This window comes from Rana temporaria, chromosome 12 (genome assembly GCF_905171775.1).
Source record: "Rana temporaria chromosome 12, aRanTem1.1, whole genome shotgun sequence".
Taxonomy (NCBI): Eukaryota; Metazoa; Chordata; class Amphibia; order Anura; family Ranidae; genus Rana; species Rana temporaria.
Genome location: NC_053500.1, coordinates 135,282,600 through 135,288,632, shown reverse-complemented (window position 1 = coordinate 135,288,632; position 6,033 = coordinate 135,282,600). Strand labels below are relative to the sequence as shown.

The 6,033-nt window shown below is 46.0% G+C and overlaps 1 long non-coding RNA gene across 1 annotated transcript; it reads right to left on the bottom strand.

Moving 5' to 3' along the window:
• Positions 1–236: 236 nt before the first annotated feature.
• Positions 237–4,805, bottom strand: LOC120918936. Its single transcript, XR_005744486.1, has 2 exons — positions 4,233–4,805; positions 237–472 (listed from the first exon to the last, which is right to left on the bottom strand). It is a non-coding gene; the product is annotated as an uncharacterized LOC120918936 (long non-coding RNA).
• Between the last annotated feature and the right edge of the window lie 1,228 nt (positions 4,806–6,033).

Sequence of the window (6,033 nt, the reverse complement as noted above, 5' to 3'; positions counted from 1 at the left end):
ACTGACCGATGGGGCCCACACACGATCGGTTTGGGCCGATGAAACGGACGTTCAGTCCGTTTTCATCGGTTTTGACCGATCGTGTGTACGCGCCCTAACACGGGTTTCTTCAATAAATGCCAAACGATAGCAAAGATCACACTGCAAAATGCAGGATAAAAATAGCCAATATGGAGATGTAGGAAAAAGAGGTAATGGATTATAGCGGTGCTGAAATATCACAATGTCAACATCAATAAAACTTAATTTTTTTATTAAAATATATCAGGTAACTAATGTACAGAATATATAGTAGAAATATTTACATAAAAACAAAACAAATTAATCAAACAGATGTCATAGACTGCATGGGTCGCTGGTGTTCCCAATTCTGATAGCAGTGGTCAGGTGAGATGTCATATCCCGATATATTTCGCCAACTTGGTTTCCTCAGTGGAGTACGCTATGACCACCAAACTTTAAACAGCCAGCTCTATCAAAGAAACAAAATCAATATATAAGAAACACAATTGCTTATAACATATATATATATTTATACATGTGCAAAAATGTGCGCTGCCACAGTCACCGAAAAAAAAGGAACCTACCTTTATTCAGCCCGGACAGAAGGAACCTACATGAGGGGCCCCACATGAAGTAGAGAAAGCTTCCTAACACATGGGATCTGCTTCATTAAGTTAAAGTTATTTTGGTGCCTATAGCAGTAGTGTATTTAGGATTTGTGCTGCCCTAGGCCTGACTAAACTCGGTCACCCCTAATTTAAACATGACCCACCCCTTCCTGTCAAGGCCACACCCCTTTCTGTTTAAGACCCACCCTAAAATGTTTGCGTGGGGACATTGGATTGCCTTAATTTGCATACATTTCCTCTCACTTCCTGTTTGGCTATGGGGCAGGAAGTGAAGGGAAATCTCTGCAGTGATAAAAAAATAAACTGACAGGGGCTGTAACCCTCCCTTCGTCTATCCAAAATGAAAAAATAAATAAAAAGTGTTGCCTATAGTTCTACTTTAGGCACTAATTTCTGATAATTTTATGGAGAGGACTAAGAAGATATAACATGTCAGTGGTGCAGCATAAAACATAGCACAGTGAGGAAGGTTTGTGGTCCAGGATGATAGGACAGTCAAAATTAGAAGCAGCTTGTGTTACACTAACAGTGTAGCGCAAGCTGGCAGGGAACCTTTCCGTGCTGCCCCCTGCAAAGTACTGTTTTAGGCCTGGGCCTTGTTGGCCTAGACCAGGATACAGTGTTGGCCTATAGTAAACCTTTGAAGAGTGTGGATATAACTATCCCACTTTTAGGGTCATAGAGGTATACTGTAAGGAAAGATACCCTAAACATGGCACATTGGCATGGGTTTCTTAGGCAATATTTAAGACACCTGTTATAACACTCATTTAAAGGGGTTGTAAAGGTTACCGTTTTTTTCGCCTTATAAGACGCACTTTTTCTTCCCCAAAACTGGGGGGGGGAAAGTTGGTGCGTCTTATACGACGAATATACCTTTTTTTTACTCACCGATCCGCGGAGCGGAGCGCACCGCCGCCGCGGTCTTAGGAAAGGCCGCGGCTTTGGCCTAGCCCCGGAGCGGTCGGCCATCTTGGTACTCGCGTGGGATCTTCTATTCCTACCAGAGCGATCTGCAACAGTGAGTTGGGGGCAATGTTACTGGCTGGCTATGTGGGGGCAATGTTACTGTCTAACATGTGGGGGCAATGTTACTGTCTAACATGTGGGGGCAATGTTACTGGCTGGCTATGTGGGGGCAATGTTACTGGCTGGCTATGTGGGGGCAATGTTACTGGCTGGCTATGTGGGGGCAATGTTACTGGCTGGCATGTGGGGGCAATGTTACTGGCTAACATGTGGGGGCAATGTTACTGGCTAACATGTGGGGGCAATGTTACTGGCTGGCTATGTGGGGGCAATGTTACTGGCTGGCTATGTGGGGGCAATGTTACTGGCTGGCTATGTGGGGGCAATGTTACTGGCTGGCTATGTGGGGGCAATGTTACTGGCTGGCTATGTGGGGGCAATGTTACTGGCTGGCTATGTGGGGGCAATGTTACTGGCTAACATGTGGGGGCAATGTTACTGGCTGGCTATGTGGGGGCAATGTTACTGGCTAACATGTGGGGGCAATGTTACTGGCTAACATGTGGGGGCAATGTTACTGGCTAACATGTGGGGGCAATGTTACTGGCTAACATGTGGGGGCAATGTTACTGGCTGGCTATGTGGGGGCAATGTTACTGGCTAACATGTGGGGGCAATGTTGCTGGCTATGTGGGGGCAATGTTACTGGCTAACATGGGGGGGCAATGTTACTGGCTAACATGTGGGGGCAATGTTACTGGCTATTATGTGGGGGCAATGTTACTGGCTATTATGTGGGGGCAATGTTACTGGCTAATATTATGTGGGGGCAATGTTACTGGCTATTATGTGGGGGCAATGTTACTGGCTATTATGTGGGGGCAATGTTACTGGCTATTATGTGGGGGCAATGTTACTGGCTAATATTATGTGGGGGCAATGTTACTGGCTATTATTATGTGGGGGCAATGTTACTGGCTATTACTAATGTGGGGGTGGTGTGATGGTGATGACGAGTGGGGGGCAAATATTTTACTACAGTATTTGGGTCAGAATCTTTTTTTTCTAGATTTTCCTCCTTTAAAATTGGGTGCGTCTTATACGGCGAAAAATACGGTAGTTTTTTATTTTCTAAATAGGTTCCTTTCACATGTGCGGATAGTATGTCCGCATTTTCATCCATCCGTTTGCGGATGAAAACGGGACATACATTGGTCCCTATGTGATTGCGGGTGCCAGCGGATGAACATCCGCTGGCACCCATAATCACCCGCCTCCGCAAAGATCCGATTTCTTCCGTCTGCGGATCGAATCGGATGAACACAGACACACGGCCCGTGTTCATCCGCTCCCCCATAGGGGAGAGCAGAGAAAAGACAGGGCAGTCCCTGCACAATGTGCGGAGACCGCCCCGTCATCCGACGGCTCAGCAGGGATTTACGGAGCGATCCCCGATGAGCTTACTGACACACGGAGGCGGATCATTACTGATCCGCCCCGTGTGAAAGAGCCCTTAAGCTAGTGCATTGTTGGTTCACTTGCCTTTTCCTTCAATTTCCCTTCTAAATGTTTTATTTGTCTGAATTTCTCACCTCCTGTTCCTGCTTTTTTTGCAGGAATATTCTAGCCAATAATATCTTTCAAACCAGTGGAATTGGAATGATCGCTTTTGTGAACCAAACATTTCATAAGGATATTGCTATAGTTTAGGCTGCATGGGACAACTATCCACATCTCCTATATCAGTAACATCACAAACTGCAGTCCAGTGTTGCCAACCTACCAGATTGAAATTTACTGGCACGACACCCGAAATTTACTGGCGCACCCACATTTTTACTGGCATTTCACAAAAGTTACTAAATTTAATTTTTAGGTGCAAATTTCAGTATTTAGGCTACAAACAAGTACGCTAGGCAAATAGCAATGTGATTTAAGGTAGATATTTAGGTAAAAAAAATATTTGTTATTTTCAATATAAGGGAATATTATTTAGTCACATCCCCCTCTGCCACCAACACCCCCTGCCTTCACCCCCCTGCCTCCAATCTCCCCCAGGCCCCCGGTCTCCAATCTCCCCCTGCCTCCATCCCCCTCTGCAGTGCCAACAACCCCTGCCTCCAACACCCCCTGCCTTCACCCCCTTCTGCAGTGCCACAATCTCCCCCTGCCTCCACCCCCCCACGCTCTGTGGTGCCACCACCCCCCTATGCGGTGCCACTAACACCCCCTGCCTCCATTCCCCTCTGCGGTGCCACCGCAGCCACCATCACCCCCTGCCTCCATTCCCCTCTGTGGTGCCACCGCAGCCACCATCACCCCCTGCCTCCATTCCCCTCTGTGGTGCCACCGCAGCCACCATCACCCCCTGCCTCCAATCTCCATGCGCAGTTCCAAGCCGAACCGATCTCGACTATTTTTACTGGCACATTCCCGCAACCATGGACATTTACGAACGGGGGAAAAAAGTGCCCGTTTTTACGAACTGTCCGTAAGAATACGAACGGTTGGCAACACTGCTGCAGTCATATCAATGGACCCATCACCCACTTCTGTATCTGTTGTGGTACTAGTGCCTTCCTCTGCAAGTAAAATACTGTCCTCACATTCTGAAATTTGATCGGTACTCACGGCTTCTTCCTGAGACTCAGGCTCAGCTTTTCCCGATGCCCCTTTTTTGCTGAAAAACATTCTGATATCCATATCCTATGAAGAAATTATTTCGAATTTAGAGTTTGCTTTCCTGAACTTGGTATACCTTAATTTTCCCATGTCTAAATCGTTTTTTTTAACTTAATATGTGTATTTAGTGTTCATGAGATTAATTTATTTTTGTATATAAAAAGTATACACCCACTATTCACTACAGGCTGCAGCATTTGTTCGCTGTTGCAAGAGTGCGCTGGAAACATCCCACTGGAAATGTGAAAATCACTTGACACATTTTTTATCTACCAAAACCTGGCCCACACACGGTTTCAGGTCTTTGATCTCTCAAAGGCAGGTGTAAATGTTGTGATATCTAGGCATTCATTCGCTAAGGCCTGATTCAAACCTGCTATGCAGGTTACAGTTTTCATATGGCAGGTGCATTTTGCGCTTTTAAATACATGCTTATTTTGATCAATTTAATTATAGGTAACCAAAAAACAGAAAAAAAATCCATGGCCCTTTCCATAAAATGCACAGATGTCAACTACTACAGGAAACCATGTTAAATGGACTGTAGTAGTGTGCTTTTGCAAAACTTAAAACGCACCAAAAAAAATGCATAGGTGTGAAGCAGGGCTGAGAGGGTGTTCTGCCGACGCTCCAATTCCAAGAAGCCGAATTCTACTGTTAATGAATACAAGCAGTGTGTGTGTAAGGCTGGATTCACACCGATGCATTTAGAGTGCTTTTTGAAGATTTGCACTACAGTCCATTTAACAAGGTAGGTTTCCTATGGAACAAAGCACTAAAAAGTGGTGATGTAGATATAGTTCAGTGATCATTTAAATGGGTACTTGTCATGACCTTGCAGTAATACCTTCATGACCTGTCTGTCTCTTACCTTGTCTGTGAATCAGCCTTAGGGTTTGCCTCCTCACACCTGCATGGTAAAGTAATCTTCCCTCAGTGTGGCTCCACCCTCGCCTCAACAGGAACCACTATTTAACACCGTGTTCTCCAAGCCTGCCTTGCCGTTCAACTATTGTGTGTTTGGTTTCCTGCTTGCTGTGTGCTTTATGTTTGTCTCTGTTACCGATCTTGGCGTGTTCCCGATCTTGGCGTGTTCCCGACCATCCCCGCTTGCTTATGACCCTGACCTTTGGCATGTTCTCGACTATCCCTGCCTGCTTGTGACCCTTGACCTTTGGCTTGTTCACGTTTATTAATAATAAAAATATATATAAAAATATTTATTCCCCCTTTTGCCAAAACGTATTCTTCTACATATTTTTGGTAAAAAAAAAAATTTAAATAAAAATCGCGGACCAGTTTCAGCATACATGTTCGGTCGTGTGTAGGCGCGAGCGGGCAGAATTCCAGCAAACATTTGCCCGCCGGGCCTTTTCCCAGCGGGCAAATATTCCTGGACTTGTTTTAAAACCGTCCGCTGGAATCCTGCCCGCTCGGACATGTATGGTCGTCTGTACAGACCTACCGTACATGTCCGAGTGCCCACCGTCCCTCGCATGCGTCTAAAGACTTTGACGCATGCGTGGAAGCATTTAAAAGGCAGGCCCGCCCACGTCATCGGCGCGGCGATGGCGCGGACACGCCACGCGTATTGTTTACGCGCGGACTTCTGTACGATGGTTAGTACAGCCATCGTACAGAAGTCCCCGGGCAGACATGTACGGTGAAAACGGTCCGACGGACCGGTTTCATCGTACATGTTTGCCCGTGTGTACCCGGCCTAAAAGTATGTATAACCGTCCATATGTGT